Source organism: Hevea brasiliensis, chromosome 3 (assembly GCF_030052815.1).
Source record: "Hevea brasiliensis isolate MT/VB/25A 57/8 chromosome 3, ASM3005281v1, whole genome shotgun sequence".
Classification (NCBI taxonomy): domain Eukaryota; kingdom Viridiplantae; phylum Streptophyta; class Magnoliopsida; order Malpighiales; family Euphorbiaceae; genus Hevea; species Hevea brasiliensis.
This window is the reverse complement of record NC_079495.1, coordinates 115,724,996-115,741,695: the sequence shown is the minus strand read 5'-3', so window position 1 is coordinate 115,741,695 and position 16,700 is coordinate 115,724,996. Positions and strand designations below refer to the sequence as shown.

The following is a 16,700-nucleotide window of genomic DNA, read 5'->3' as shown; positions in this document are numbered from 1 at the left end:
CTTATGGCATTAGAATGCCAAGGAAATACTTAGAAAAATTTTTCAATCGGTACAGACAATTTTGGCCCGTTAAGTCAAACGGAGGGCATTTTGGTCATTTCGTCTTTAGAGATAATTTTTGGCCAACTTGTCCAGTTAAATAAATAATTTATATAACATAAAATATAATTAAATGTTGTTAAAAATTTAATTGAAATTAATTAGACAAGAAATAGAGAGAAAATAAAAGAAAATGGCATTATGACATCATAATGATGTCATTAAAGTTCTCCCAACCTATCTAATATGGATACATGGCATAAACTTACTTAAAAGAGACAAAATGGGCTGGAAATTGAAAAAAAAAATCAGATTTCTCTTCCTTGCTTCTTCCTTGCCGTGAACCATTCCACCATAACCACCATTAACAAACTTCTAAACCTCTATTTCCCTAGCTTTCTTCTACCAAAAACCCTAATTGTCAACACAAAAAATTATTCTATCATCTTGGTGAGTATTTTGGGAGTAAAAAGAAAGGAAAAGGAAGATCTTTAGCAAGCGGGAAAATCTCACTCCATAGAGGTTAGTGACTTAAACTTAAATTTCACTTTAAATTCATGTTTAATACTTATGAATGAGTGCAAATGATAAGGAAATTGATGGAGTACCATTTGTATGTAAACCCTAAGTTTTGGCAGCCTTGGTTAGGCAAGATTGTGATGATTCTAATGAAGTAAAAAGGGTAGTATGGCTGCGCACAATATGTCTCTTTTATGTGGATTGATGAAATGCAATCCTAATGCATGGTTTGAAATGTTGAGTTAGGGTTTGGAGTGGGAAAATGGGACTTTGACCATGTGATGATGGAAGTAGGTTTTAATGGTCAATTAGTGACCATTTGGTTTGGTTTGAATAAAAAATGAAGTGTGTTGAGTGATGGGATTTGGGTTTGGTGTGGCTGCCCTTGATGACCTGCAGAATTGGACATGAGTCCAGCAGGTTTGGGCAGCCATAACTTGAATTGTAGAGGTCCAATTGGTGCAAAGCCAATTGGACATGAAACTAGACACATAATGGCACAACTTTGGTGAAGAAACCATGCCCATAAAACCAAAGCAAGTGGTCAAAAGCTTGCCCTAATCTGGGTGACCTGCAGTCTGCCTGGGCAAAATGACCAAATAAACAGTGTTTGGTCATTTGGCCATAAATCAGTGTAGAAAGGTCCAATTGACCTGAAATTTTACCAAAAACAAGCTGAGATATATACCAACAACTTTCATGAAGAAACCTAACCCCAATTATGACCAGAACATATTCAAAAGGTGAGTTGAAGTCACTATTCATTACACTATAGATATGGTCAGTCCAGAAATTCTGGACAAAATTTCAATCCGGCCAGTTGTGGTTTTTGGACCATAACCTGAGTTACAAAACTCCAAATGGAGTGATTCAAAAAAGGAAATGTAACTAGACAAAATAAGGAACAACTTTCATGTTGATCAGTTTACCAAATTCCCACCACAAAATTGACCAATGGAACAGTAAAGACAAATCATAAAAACTAAAAATTCTGCCCAACTAACATTAAGCTTAGAAATGATATTGGCAACCAATACCAATAAATTTTGAATGCAAAATGTGGTATGTTGATGATATTAAAACCAATGTACCTATTGCCTATGCAAAAGTCAACATTTTTGTTGACCAATGAATGGAATAGTAACACTAAAACTTAAATTTCAAAAATTGTGAAACTTAAAAGTGTAAAATGCCCTAGTATACCTAACAAGATTGGTTTGGATAGCTTGGCATGCCAATAGGGTTCTGTTAGCAGTACTGCATATGGCTTCATACCATTCTGTGTTTCATGGCTTCCCATGCCATTCTGTGACATAATAGCCTTTGGCTATGTTATTTGAGTTGATATACTTGGGTTTTAACCCTGACAATTATTACAGCTTATTAGCTGTTCTGTTGCATACCGGGAGACACAATGTGACCGATGGTGTGATGGTCCGAGGTACTTAGTACCCAATGCCAGTTTACCCATTTATCCAGTCCAGTCGACTAGTATGGGTTACTCAGGCAATGATAATAAATCTTACGAAATTTTAATTGAATAATACTGTAAATAATATCAGAAGTTAAGTCTACTAAAAATGTAAACACACATTCTGTATATTCATTTTATTTTATTTTATATTGTCACCACTAAGCAGAATTGCTTAGCGCATTGCTTTTACCACGCGTAGGTACTGTAGACCTAGCTGGTGAGCCTAGCAGACATCAGATCGGGTGAGCCTTTAGATTTGCATCTAGAGTCCTGAGTCATCTCACATCTGCAGTGCATATGGTAGGACATTAGGACCTTGGGGTAGCACTTTGTATTTTGCATTTTGTATTAGTTTGGATTGTAACTATAAACTCTTGTAATTATGTAATAATGTAAATATATGAAATTTCATGTTATTAAAATTTTTTGTATAATGTATGTTGATAAATAAAATGTTGAGAAATATTTATGAATATGCTTCAAGTGATGAAATGAACAGAAAAGTTTTGAAAATAGTATTGTGATTTGAGATTCAGATTTTGAGATTGACTTGAAATGTGTATGATGGAGTTTGGATTTGGAAATTATATTGGAAGTGTTTTTAAACAGGTTCAGAAGAATTATTTTCCGATTTACAGCCGGCACTCTGCCGGATTTTCTATAAAATTTGCGAAAAAATTTAGATTTATCAAAATTGTAAATAAATGGATTAAAAAGGGTTAAATTGTAAATAGAAACATAAATTGGTGCTCCGACACACTGAGTGGCATAACTTGCTCGGCTACACTGTAGATGGGAAAGGGGTGTCACATTTGGAAACAAACTCTGCCATATCTCTTTTCATACCCATCCACCAGTAATGCTCCTTTAGCCCTCTATACATTTTTGTGCCACCAGGGTGCATGGCAAAAGGAGACTCATGTGCTTCTTTCAAAATGATCTACCTGAAATCAACATCATTAGGAACACACATTCTGCCCTGGTGTAGCAATAGACCATCATCTCTTATTGAGAATTCTGGTTTCTTGCCCTGCTGGACTTCTTCCAATAGTCTCTGATACTTCTGATCATTCTGAGTAGCCATTCTAATCTGATCAATCAATACTGGCTGTACATGCCATGCAACTGCTGTCTGCCCCTCATCATTAATCTCTAAACTGGCATGTAATGATCTCAACTCATGTACCATAGACAAAGGAGTAACCCGTAGACTTGCCATAGTCTTGTGACTTAAGGCGTTAGCCACAACATTTGCTTTCCCTGGCTGATAGTCTATCAGACAATCATAGTCTTTTATCAACTCTAACCATCTCTTCTGTCTCAAGTTCAACTCCTTCTGAGTATCCAAATACTTCAAACTCTTATGATCTGTGTAGATGTAGCACTTCTCCCCATATAAATAATGTCTCCAGATCTTAAGAGCAAACACAATAGCTGCAAGCTCCAAGTCATGTGTCGGATAATTTCTCTCATGCGGTTTTAGCTGGCATGATGCATAGGCAATGGCATTTCGATCTTGCATCAATACACAGCCTAACCCATTGTGAGAAACATCACTATAAACTGTATATTCTTTACCCGATGTAGGTAAAGTCAAGACTGGAGCCTCAGTCAAACATCTCTTCAATTCATCAAAACTCTGTTGGCATTTATCCGTCCACTGAAATTTCACATCTTTCCTAAGCAACTTAGTCAATGGAGATGCCAACATGGAGAATCCCTTCACAAATCAACGGCAGTATCCAGGTAACCCCAGAAAACTGCGAATCTCTATGATATTTCTGGGTGGCTTCCAATTAAGGACAACTTCAATCTTACTTGGATCTACCTTGATGCCCTCTTCTGATACTACATGCCCCAAGAAAGATATTTCCTTCAGCCAAAATTCATACTTTGACAATTTGGCATATAGCTGTTTCTCCCTCAAAGTTTGTAGTACAATCCGCAGATGTCTATCATGCTCTTCTGCACTCCTCGAGTAAACCAATATATCATCGATAAATACCACAACAAACAGGTCGAGGTATGGTCTGAAGATAGTGTTCATCAAATCCATAAAAGCAACCGGAGCATTAGTTAACCCGAATGGCATAACCAAGAACTCATAATGGCCATAGCGGGTTCTAAAGGCAGTTTTAGAAATACTCTGCTCTTGTACTTTCAGCTAATAATAACCTGATCTCAGGTCAATTTTGGAGAACACAGCTGCACCCCTCAACTGATCAAACAAGTCATCAATGCGGGGCAATGGGTATCTGTTCTTTATTGTCACCTTATTTAACTACCGATAGTCAATGCATAACCGGAGAGTGCCATCCTTCTTCTTTACAAACAATACTGGCACTCCCCAAAGTGACACACTAGGGTGGATGAAGCCCTTGTCAAGCAACTCTTGCAACTGTACTTTCAATTCTTTTAGTTCCGCTGGAGCCATTCTGTATGGCGTTATGGAGATTACACAGCTGCACCCCTCAACTGATCAAACAAGTCATCAATGTAGGGTAATGGGTATCTGTTCTTTATTGTCACCTTATTCAACTATCGATAGTCAATGCATAACCGGAGAGTGCCATCCTTCTTCTTTACAAACAATACTGGTGCTCCCCAAGGTGACACACTAGGGCGGATGAAGCCCTTGTCAAGCAACTCTTGCAACTGTACTTTCAATTCTTTTAGTTCTGCTGGTGCCATTCTGTATGGCGTTATGGAGATTGGATCCACACCAGGCATAACATCAATTTCAAACTGCATTTCTCTTTCTGGAGGTAATCTTGGCAATTCATCAGGAAATACATCCGAAAAATCATATACCGTAGGGATGTCCCTCAATGCTGGACTATCCACTTGGGTGTCTATCACATGTGCCAAGTACGCCTCACACCCTTTCCCAATCATTTTTCTAGCCAGTGCAGCTGAAATGATGTTTGAAGGCAATAACTACCTCTCCCCATGTATTACTACATCACCATACTGAGGAAGACCAAAAGTGACTGTCTTCAGTCTACAGTCAATCCATGCCCAAGATAATGTCATAATCTCTGAAGGGAATTTCAATTAAATCAGACAGAAAAGTATGTCCTTGGATAACCAAAGGACAATCCCTATATAATTTATTTACCCTGACCTCCTGGCCTAATGGACTAGTTACTAGCCCATCATAATCCATTGGTACACACTGGATAGCAGTAGAACACATCACACTAGCACTAACATACGAATGTGTGGAGCCAGGATCAAATAACACATGTACATCTTGGTCAAGGATGGAGAAAGTACCAACTACTACGTCTGATGTTTCAGCCTTCTCTCTCTGACGCATAGTATACACTCTGACTGGTGTGCCACTGGATACTAGCTGGTTAACAGTTCTTTGACTCCCAGGAGTGTTACCAGGACCCCTACCTCTGCCTCTACCTCTACCAGCTGGCTGTGACCCTCTAGGTGTAGAGGCTTGGGCTGATCCTTCAGATGTAGCAGAAGGTCTAGACCGGCGCGGACTAGTACAATCCTTAGCGAAATGTTCGCTCCCTCCACAGTTAAAACATGCACCGGTGGCCTTGAAACAAACCCCACCATGTGTTTTACCACAAGTTTCACACTGCCGTACCGATAAAGCTCCTCGGGGTGCCTGCTGAGTCTGCTGACCAGACCGGGGTGGTCTTTGGCCAAAGAATCTGCCTCTGCCAGATCTGCGAGAGCTAGATCCTCCAGACTGTTTCCTCTTCCCTGAACCACTCTCACGTGCTTGTCCAGTAGTCTTTTCAGTTTTCTCTTTCTCTTGTGTACCCTTCTTCACTGCCCCTTCTGATTCTATCCTTTCCAGTTCCAGGGCTTGTGAAATCAACTCAGAAAAATTCTGATGTCTGAATCCCACAACTTGCATCCTTAGATTCGGCCTTAACCCGAACTCAAACCTCTTACATCTGTCTCTAGGGGTGGAGACTAAACTTCTAGCGTAGTGGCTCAGTCGAGAGAAGTCTCTTTCATATTCTTCTATGGTTCTGTCCCCTTATTTCAAACTCAGGAATTCTTGTAACTTCATATCCACATATGCATTGGGGACCTACTTCTGTCGAAACTCCCTCAAAAAGTCTAACCAAGTAAGGACTGGAGGTTCTACCAGGTTGTGGGGGATGGTCTTCCACTATTTATATGCATCCCCTTGGAGAAGAGATACTGAATATTCAAATTTAATTCTTCAGTACACTGCAGCTTTCTAAAAACCCGTTCCATTCTTTCCAACCACTGTTCTGCCTCCAGTGGATCCATAGTGCCCTTAAACTCGGTGGCCCCAAATTTCATCAATTTTTCATATTACCGAGCTGAGGGCTGTGGTTGTGCTATAGGTGCTTGCATCTGAGCTTGGGGTGGCACATTTCCGGCCATTTCTTTGGAAAAAACAGCCATCTATTTGTAACCGAGTAGGAATCATGCGGTCTTTGGAGTAGGAGCTGGAGTAGCTGACCCACTCACATTTTGAAGTGCTGGGGCTTCCCCTTGAACCTTAGCCTCAACAGATTGTTCTACGGAATGATCTCCTTGTTCCATTCCATTTTCTCAAAATTTCTACTTCCTGAGATCAAACACAAGGAGGTTGACCTCCGTTAGTGCATATTCATGATGTAAATATGTTATATGCATCAATTAAAGACACTTGAGCAGATGTACTTGTCAAAGAAATATTCATATGCATAGTCAAAATTTATTGCAAAACCTGGCTCTAATACCACTAAAACATGTCACACCTTACCCCTCTGTAAGGCATAACATGATCCCGTAGAATACCTAATGAACTACCGAACTTCACCTACCGATAATTCATTAAGCACACTACAAGAGATTTTTAAACTATTTTCTTGCATTTTGGATATGGTGAGCATTTTGGTAGGAATTAAAATCATTTATTCAAAGCTTATAAACTAGTAAAAATTTTTGTCCATTTTTATTTTTCCACAAATTTTATAAAAATTTCGGCAGAGTGCCGTCTGTATTTTGAGAAAACAGTTCTTCAAATACATGAGAAAAACACTTCCAATAATTTTCCACAACTCCCAACCTTCAATTAATCTCAAATCAACAAAGTTCAAATCATTCCATAATTCAACTAAAAATTTATTAACTTAAAATATTTCATAATTTCATCCACAGTGCATATAATATGAAATTCACAAATACAAATATTAATTTACAGAAGGAAATCCAAAAATAATATTATTACAATTTATTATACAACTGCTCAACTTTACATTGATACATAAAACATTACAATATTTACATCAAAATTAACTACAAGGGTATAAAATAATACCCGTACAAAAAGATCAGTGTGGTCCTCAATTCAATAGCAGCTCACTCTACTGCTTTCTCCTTGTTCTTATCTGCGATAGCAAAATAAGCTATCGCTGAGTATAAAAATACTCAGTGGTGCACAATAAAAGTTTTAAATACAATACATAAATCATTCATTAAAAAACACAATTTAAATATTTCTCAATCACATTTCACAAATTATCAAAACTCATAATAACACAATTTAGTCAAATAATTTAATAAACACAGTATTGTCAAGTCATACACAACTTAAGCCATGACACAAAATTTCCGATCAATGCTTTGTTGTACACCACGATAAAGCAATCTACAACCCCACTAATCGAAATCAATGAGGGAGGTGGCTAGCTAGCTAATGAGTACTCATCCGATCTACAACCTCAACTGGTAAACCAGAGAGGGAGGAAAAATAATCGATCTCACTCCATAAATGGAGGAGGAATAATAAGGCACTGTCATGCTAAGTGTGAACACAAAATCAATTCAAAACAAGTTAATCAAATAATTTATGAGAAATCTGATCAATTTCCAAAGTCATATTTGCGATCATAAAATGGCAATATAATACATAATTAATCACAGAAGTCAAATTTTCAAGAATAAAATATTTAAACAAGAATTATTGTGCACAAACCTGACGTGAGTCACCTCTAGGCCTTGACTCAGTCTCTCAGACCTTCCAAGTCTTTTTCAGCTGAAACACACAGTTTCACAGTGTTTCAGTACCATAACTTAGCATAAATCCAAAAATAAATTTAACTTCACTTTTACCTAGCTCTAATGTATTAAACTCGACGTTCTTAAAATTTTTGTGTTTCGAGTTACTATTCACTACACTATTCAAGTCAAATTGTTGACTTTCTAAGGCTTCATAGGTATGAGAATTCCAACTTCACCCACATAACACATTTTGGTCATTAAATTTGTTGGTTTTGATTGTTTATTCAAATTCTAAGTCTTTTAGGCAAAATTGCAAATTTTTAGTTTTGGTGCATTAGGTTGCACTGTTCCATTGGTCATTTTTACTGTTGGAATTTGGCAAAACTTTCTTCATAGAAAATGTTTCCTATTGTCTTAAGTTTATTTTCCTTTTTGAATCACTCCAATTGGAGTTTTTTAGCTCAAGTTATAGCCATTTGAACCATGGCTGCCGGATTGGACTAAACCCAGAATTCTGGGCAATTTTTGGTGCTGGCAATTTTGGGTCACCAATTTGGGGTGGCCAAATGACTTCGTTAAAGGCATAATTTGAGTTTGTATTCTTCATGAAAGTTTTAGGTCTATATCTCATCTAACCACTGGCAAAAGTTTAGGCCATTTAGACCTTCCTAGCTCAAGTTATGACTAAATGAACAAATATTGTTCATTTAGTCAGTTTGTACAGGACAGACTGTAATTTTTTAAGTTTGGTCAATTTGTTCACTAAGTTTTGGTCACTTTTTGGGCATGCTTCCTAAATGAAAATTGTGTCATTTAGTGTCTATTTTCATTCCCAATTGGTCTCATACCAATTGGACTTGTAAAATTTCATTTTTGGTCCCTCAAAGGTAACTTGGTCATGCTGCCAGCAGCATGACCACACTCAATCCGAATTTGGCCTTAACTCCATCCATTCCAACACACTTCATTTAGTCACAAATGACCACTTCTCACTTCACATTAGGTCAAAAACATCATTTACCACTTCCTTACATTTTTTTGTCTCTAAACCCTAAGTCCAAACCCTAACCACACTAAATTGTTGCATTTAGCTAATTTCAAAGCTTTTAACTATAATCATTCAACTAATGGAGGTCCATAAACTCATTCAAATCCATCAAACCATACAAATATACTCCCATACACCTGCTGGCCGAAATTTAGTTTGGTCCTCCACACATGTTTTTATTTCATTTCAAGTTTATTTCTAAGTAACTCAAGCTATAAACACAACTACTAAATCTCAAACTTTCAAATTGGTGTGCTTACCTCACTTTAATTTTAATTCTCTAATTTCTCTCTTCTTTTCTTCTTTCTTTGATGATCAATCTCCTTTCAAGTGACTAGAACAAGTTTTTATGAAGCAATTATGGGAGAAGTTGAGGTTTAGTAAGGATTTCAAAGCTTGAGTGCAAGCTTTAATGGAGGAAAATTCATAGAGATGAGAGGGAGAGTGAGGGCGGCATGGGAGAAAGGAAGAAAACCAATAATTTTTTTTTCTTTTGTTTTCTTTTTATGTATTTTGTCTTATGGAAGACCAAAATTGTAATACCCCTATTTGCATAGCCTGGTATATTTTACTGTTTCAGTGATCGGTGTCGGTCCGGACAATTAAGGGAATTAGAACCACACTTAAGATAACTAGATAAGCTATGAACACAAATAATTAGTAATGTCCAATTAGTTAAGTATAAACAAGAAAAACAGAACATAAGAAGTTAAACGAGCCGAGAGCCACAGCGATGGGTGACCTTCTCGGGAAGGACTACGAAGTCATTTTAAACTCAAATTTCGAACCATAAAATGTGACGCCGCGGTCCTTAGGACCTTTACGAACACAGTGGAAAAGAGAAAATCACGAAAAAGAACTGTTAAGCCAGTCAAATAATTAGGTCAGGGAGCCAGAAGAAATATTGAATTAATTGCAAATCGGGTCGAACCGGAGAGGGACAATTTGGTCAATTGACCCCGAGTGCTGACTCCTGACCTAACTATCAAATAAAATCGGAGAAAAGAAAATTTCAGAATCGAGAATTAAATTAAAGAACTAATAGAAAAATTAAAAAAAAAGAAGAGAAAATGAAAAAGGTGTAGGGAGATGACATCATGCATGATGCCATAAATCCTATAATTAATAAATTTAATTAAATGAATTTTTGGATATTCCATAAGACAAATTACATAAAAGAATAAAAAGAAAAAAATATATCATTTGGTCATCTTCCTTATCCTTGTGCCGCCCCATCTCTCTCTTTATTCTCACTCACTTGTTCCACCATTTTTAAGGATTAGAAAGCTTGAAATTTCCCTACTTACTTCCATAAATTCACAAAGTCCCAACATTAAAAATTCTCTTTACATGTTGAGGAAACATTAGAAAGCAAAAAGAAGAAGAAAGACTTGAAGAAAGTAAAGCATAGAAACCCTCCAAGCAAGGTTAGTTTTATCCCTTAAACTTTTCTTTATATTAATGATTAAATACTTGTATTAAGTTGGAATTTGATGAAAGTTGAAACAAAATGTTAAGTTAGGGGACCATAAAGATTTCGGCCAGCTAGGGTTACTATATATATGTTTGTGTTTTGCTTGAATTTGAGAGTTTAGGCAAGTTTGTATGAATGAGGTAGTGAGGTTGAGATACTTAGATTTGGTTAAATGCAACAATTAATGTGAATTAGGGTTTTGGACATTAGGGTTTAGAGACCAAAAATGTGAGAAACTTGTAAATGATGTCTTGGACCTAATTTGAAGTGAGAAATGGTCAATGGTGACCAAATGAAGTGTGTTGGAATGGTTGGAGTCAAGGCCAAATTCGGATTGAGTATGGTCATGCTGCTGGCAGCATGACCAAGTTACATTTGAAGGACCAAAAATGAAATTTTACAAGTCCAATTGGTATGAGACCAATTGGGAATGAAAATAGACACTAAATGACACAATTTTCATTTAGGAAGCATGCTCAAAAAGTGACCAAAACCTAGTGAACAAATTGATCAAACTTGAAAAATCACAGTCTGCCCTGTACAAACGGACCAAATGAACAGTGTTTGTTCATTTGGCCATAACTTGAGCTAGGCAGGTCAAAATGACCTGAAATTTTACCAGTGGACATTTAGATATAGACCTAAAACTTTCATGAAGAACACAAACCCAAATTATGCCATTAACCAAGTCATTTGGCCACCCAAAGTTGGTGACCTAAAAATGCCAGAACCAAAATTGCCTAGAAAATCTGGGTTGAATCCAATCCGGCAGCCATGGTTCAAATGGCTATAACTTGAGCTAAAAAACTCCAATTGGAGTGATTCAAAAAGAAGAATAAACTTAAGACAATAGGGAACATTTTCTATGAAGGAAGTTTTGCCAAATTCTAATAGAAAAGTGACCAATGGAACAGTACAACCTTAGACTCTAAAACTGAAAATTTTCAAATTTGCTTAAAAGACTTAGAATTTGAATAAACAACCAAAACCAACAAATTTAGTGACCAAAATGTGGTATGTGGATGAAGTTGGAATTCCCATACCTATTAAGCCTTAGAAAGTCAATAATTTGACTTGAATAGTATAGTAAATAGTAACCCTGAAACACAAAATTTCAAGAACGTCGAGTTTAGCACGTTAGAGCTAGGTAAAAGTGAAGTTAAATTTATTTTTGGATTTATGATAAGTTATGGTACTGAAACACTGTAAAATGTGTGTTTCATTTGAAAAGAATATAGGGAAAGAACCCGAGGAACCGAGTCAAGGCCAAGAGGCGACTCGCTTGAGGTTTGTGCACAACATCAATATGCTTTAAAATTCATTGATAAAGTGAATGAAATATGTATTTTACTTTTTCTTTGAATTGTTTAAAGTTATTTGTGACATTATTTATGATGTTTTGATTTAAATTGTGAAAGTCATTGTGTATATTTGAAATAGTAATGTTTAGCAAATTATTAAGATAAGTTTTGAAACCACAGTGTCATGACCATATATTTGAACACCTCACTAGCATGACTAGTGGGGGGTAATTAGTTTCGAATTTTGATACCTTCTCTGGAGAAGTGTTGAGATGTGCCAGTAGAAGAGGATTTGAATGGATATCCATATATTTGAGCTAGCTAGCCTTGTGATGTGATTCTCCTTAGCCTCTGGCTATTGAGATATTTGTTTCGAATGGCATGATCTAACTGTGGGTTTTATGAAATGTGATTTGATTCTTCAAAATGAAATTGTTTGGGATTAAAATCTCACAATTCATGATTTGTATTTAATTCTCATGTTCAGTCAAATTTTTGAATAAATGTGATTTAAATTCTGCATAAAGATTATTTTAGTATGTTGTGCACCACTGAGTCCTAGTACTCAGCGATAGCTTTTATTGTTGTCGCAGATTTAGAGACTAGAGGAGCAGCAGACTGAGCTGCTGAGGATTGAGGATCTATCAGCTTGAAGTTATCGGGTATAATTTATACCTTAACTGTAAATATTTCTTTTGATATATGTAATGCACATAAATGTATGGACATGTAAATTCTGTCTTGAGCAGTTTGTATAAAGCTTGTGTAAAATTTGTAATAAATTTTAGTTTGAAATTCTCTTAATGTAAATTTTGTAAGGATGTTTATAAATTATTTTGTCCTTAATGAATTATGAATGAAACTATTTTATTTAATTTGAATGAACTGGATTGCTGGTATTTGATGATCATTGGATAGTGGGTTTGAAATTTGAAAGTTGATAAATGTATTGAGAAATTGGTTGAGATTGAGTATGAATTTGAAGCAGTGGTTGAAAAATTATTGGAAGTTCTTTTTTTTTTTCAGGTATTTGAAGAACTGTTTTCTCAAAATACAGACAGAAATCTGGCAAAATTTTTATAAAATTTACGGAAAAATAAAATGTACTAAAAATATTAACTAGTCTTAATTTTAATTAAATGTTTTAAATACCTATTAGAAAATGCTCACCACTTATCAAAAATAAGAAAATTGTTTTAAAATCCCTTGTAGGGTACTTAATGAGTTATTGGTAGATGAAGTGCGGTAGTTCATTAGGTATTCTACGGGATCATGTTATGCCTTACAGAGGGGTAAAGTGTGACAAAAATATCTAAATAATTAAATATATTAATTATATCCTTTATGGCATCATGCATGATGTCATGCATGATGTCATCTCCCTACACCTTTTTCATTTTCTCTTCTTTTTTTTTATTTTTTTATTAGTTCTTTAATTTAATTCTCAATTCCGAAATTTTCTTTTCTCCGATTTTATTTGACAGTTAGATCAGGAGTCAGCTCTCGGGGTCAATTGACCAAATTGCCCCTCGCCGGTTCAACCTGGTTTGCAAATAATTCAATGTTTCTTCCGGCTCCCTGACCTAATTATTTGACTGACTCAACAATTCTTTTTCGTGATTTTCTCTTTTCCACTGTGTTCGTAATGGTCCTAAGGACCACGGCGTCACATTTTACGGTTCGAAATTTGAGTTTAAATCGACTTCGCAGTCGTTCCCGAGAAGGTCACCCATCGCTGTGACTCTTGGCTCGTTTAACTTCTTATGTTCTGTTCTTCTTATTTATACTTAACCAATTGGCAATTACTAATTATTTATGTTTATGGCTTCTCTAGTTGTCTTAAGTGTGGTTCTAATCTCCTTAATTGTCCGGTCTAACTCCGGTCACCGGAGCAGTGAAATATACCAGGCTATACAAATTGGGGTGTTACAACAAATTTTGGTATAGGTTTTGTTACATGTACTCTCAATATAAATCTCACTTCAGTTCTTCATATTCCCAGCTTTCTTATTAATCTTTTATCTATCAGTTTCATTACCTAAGCCCTTAATTGCAAAATTGAAATTTTTTTTCTTACTCATTGTATGTTTCAGGATTTGAAAATAGGGAAACTGATTGGCAATAGTACATTGCGAGATGGTCTGTATTTTCTATAAGACAATTGTAGTTCCTCAAATCCTGAAGCAAACTAGGCTTTGTTAGGACCGTCTATGAGTGCTAATTAGGATGTTATCCACTGGTATAGGAGATTAGGACATCCATCTTTTCCTGCTATTAAAAAGGTTATATCTTAATTTGTTTAAAAGTTGCAACTCATATTTACCAGTTTGTGATTCTTTTGAATTTGCTAAGCATACAAGATAGTCTTATCTTTCAACAGAAAATATAAGTTTGTTCCCTTTTAAGACTATTTATTCTAATATATGGGGACCTACTCAAATGACTTCTTTGTTTGGGTAGAGATGGTTGGTCACTTTTATTGACTGTTGCACCAGGTTGACATGAGTTTATTTGATGAGAGCAAAAAATGAAGTGTTTTTTTACTTTCAACAGTTTCACAAAATGATTTGCATACAGTTTGATGTTAAGGTTAAATTCTTAAGAACTAATAATGACACAAAATATGTTAATAGTATTTTCCGTGCTTATTTGGATTCAAATGATATAATGCATCAAACTAGTTGTGTTAATACTAGTGAGCAAAATGGGCTGTTTGAGAGAAAAAATAGACATTTATTAGAGGTGGCTCAATCTCTTATGTTTACTATGAATTCCTACACCTTATTAGGGGGATGCAATTCTTTTTGCAATATATCTTATTAATAGAATGCCTCTGAGAACACTGAATTTTAAGAGCCCTTTAGAGGTTTTACAAGGCCTAATTCTTATACTGTCCTTCCAAAAATTTTTGGATGTGTTTGTTTTATCCACAAAATAAATATTAGAAAGTTAGAACCTAGAGCTATTAAATGTGTATTTATAGGTTATTCCAATACTCAAAAGGGTTATAAATTTTATCATCCTCTTACCAGGAAATATTTTGCTAGTATAAATATTACTTTTAAAGAATCTGAGCCTTATTTTGTTGTTAAGTCACCTTTTCAAGGGGAACATAAGGAGGAAAAGGAAAATGTGTTTTTTTCCTAACTAGGCCATAAGGCGTAGGTCACACCTTGTTAATGAGCTATTTAACTAGGACCAACCACCTTAGGAGGAGACTATTAGGCTTGGGTCACACCTTACTAATGAGCCATCTAATTAGGACCAATCACCTCCATAAACCCCATAGAAATTGAATAAATTAGATTTGAGAACTTACATGCATCAGAATAAAACAAATTCAACCATTGAGCTTGATACGCCTAATCAACCAGCATCACTAGAATCAATTCCTGAAGAATGTGGTGAGTCTCCTTTGCTTCCTGATGATCCTATTTTTATTTCTGAGTTGAATGCTACTAGTGATGATCTTGATGTTCCTTTTGCTCTTATAAAAGGAGTTAGGGCTTGTACTAAGCATCCTATTTCTAATTTTATTTCCTTTGACTTATTGTCTCCTTCCTATAGTGCCTTTTTCTTATTTGTTTCTTCTATTTCTATACCGTAGGGTTGGAATGAAGCATGTTTTAATTCAAAATGGAAGGCAGCTATAGTAGAGAGATAAGAGCTTTGGCAAAAAAATGAGACATGGGATCTTATTTCTCTTCTATTGAGGAAGAAACTAGTGGGATGCAAGTGAGTATTCACAATTAAACATAATGCAGATAGTTCCATTGAAAGGTATAAGGCCAAGTTAGCAGCTAAAGGCTTCACTCAAATATATGTAGTGGATTATCATGAGACTTTTGCCCCTATTGTAAAAATAAATACCATTAGAATCTTGTTAGCAATCTTAAGTGGGACTTATAGCAATTTGATGTAAAGAATGCTTTTTTGCATGGAGACTTAGAGGAGGAAATGTATTTGGAGATTCCTCTAGGATTTGATGATAATAAAACCAAAGGGAAAGTTTGCAAGTTGAAAAAAGCATTGTATGATCTGAAGCAGTCACCTACAGCATAGTTTGATAGATTCAGTAAGGCCATGATATCTTTTGGATACTATCAAAATAATTCATATTATACTATATTTATGAAACACTATAGAGATAAGATCACCTTGCTTATTGTTTAGGTTAATGACATAGTTGTAACAGGAGATGATAAGGTGGAAATTACTTATTTAAAGAAACTCTTGGCTTAGGAGATTGAGATTAAAGATTTGGGTATATTAAGATACTTCCTTAGGATAAAGGTTGCTAGATTAGACAAAGGAATCTTTATTTCTCAATGGAAGTATATTTTAAACCTCCTAGAAGAAATAGGAATGTTGGTCTATAAACTTGCAAAATCACCTGTTGAAACTAACAGATGTTGGTTGGGAGATGGATTTATCTCTCATATGCTAGACCTGATATAATTTTTGTGGTGAGTTTATTAAGCTAGTATATGCATGACCCTAGAAATCCTCACTTAAAAGCTGTTTTTTGCATTTTGAGATATTTGAAATCTGCACCTGGAAAAAGACTTTTTCCTTCAAGGCATGGCTATCTCCAAATTGGGTTGGATCTCTTGATAATAGGAAGTCTACAATGGGTTATTGTACCTTTGTTGGTGGTAAACTAGTCATTTGAAAAAGTAAAAAGCAAAATATAACGGCTAGATCCAGTGCAGAAGTAGAATACAGGACCATGGCACATGTCATTTTGCGAGCTGTTATGGTAACAGAAATTGATGGAAGAAAATAATGGATCGACACTTTATAAAGGAGAAAATAATGGATGGAATTTTGAGTGTATCTCATGTGTCTTATAAA

At 35.6% G+C, this 16,700-nt stretch overlaps 1 long non-coding RNA gene across 1 annotated transcript; it reads left to right on the top strand.

The window, feature by feature from the left end:
- Window positions 1–15,160: 15,160 nt before the first annotated feature.
- LOC131178566 (uncharacterized) lies at window positions 15,161–15,872 on the top strand. Its single transcript, XR_009147469.1, has 2 exons — window positions 15,161–15,250; window positions 15,454–15,872. It is a non-coding gene; the product is annotated as an uncharacterized LOC131178566 (long non-coding RNA).
- The last annotated feature ends 828 nt before the right edge of the window (window positions 15,873–16,700 follow it).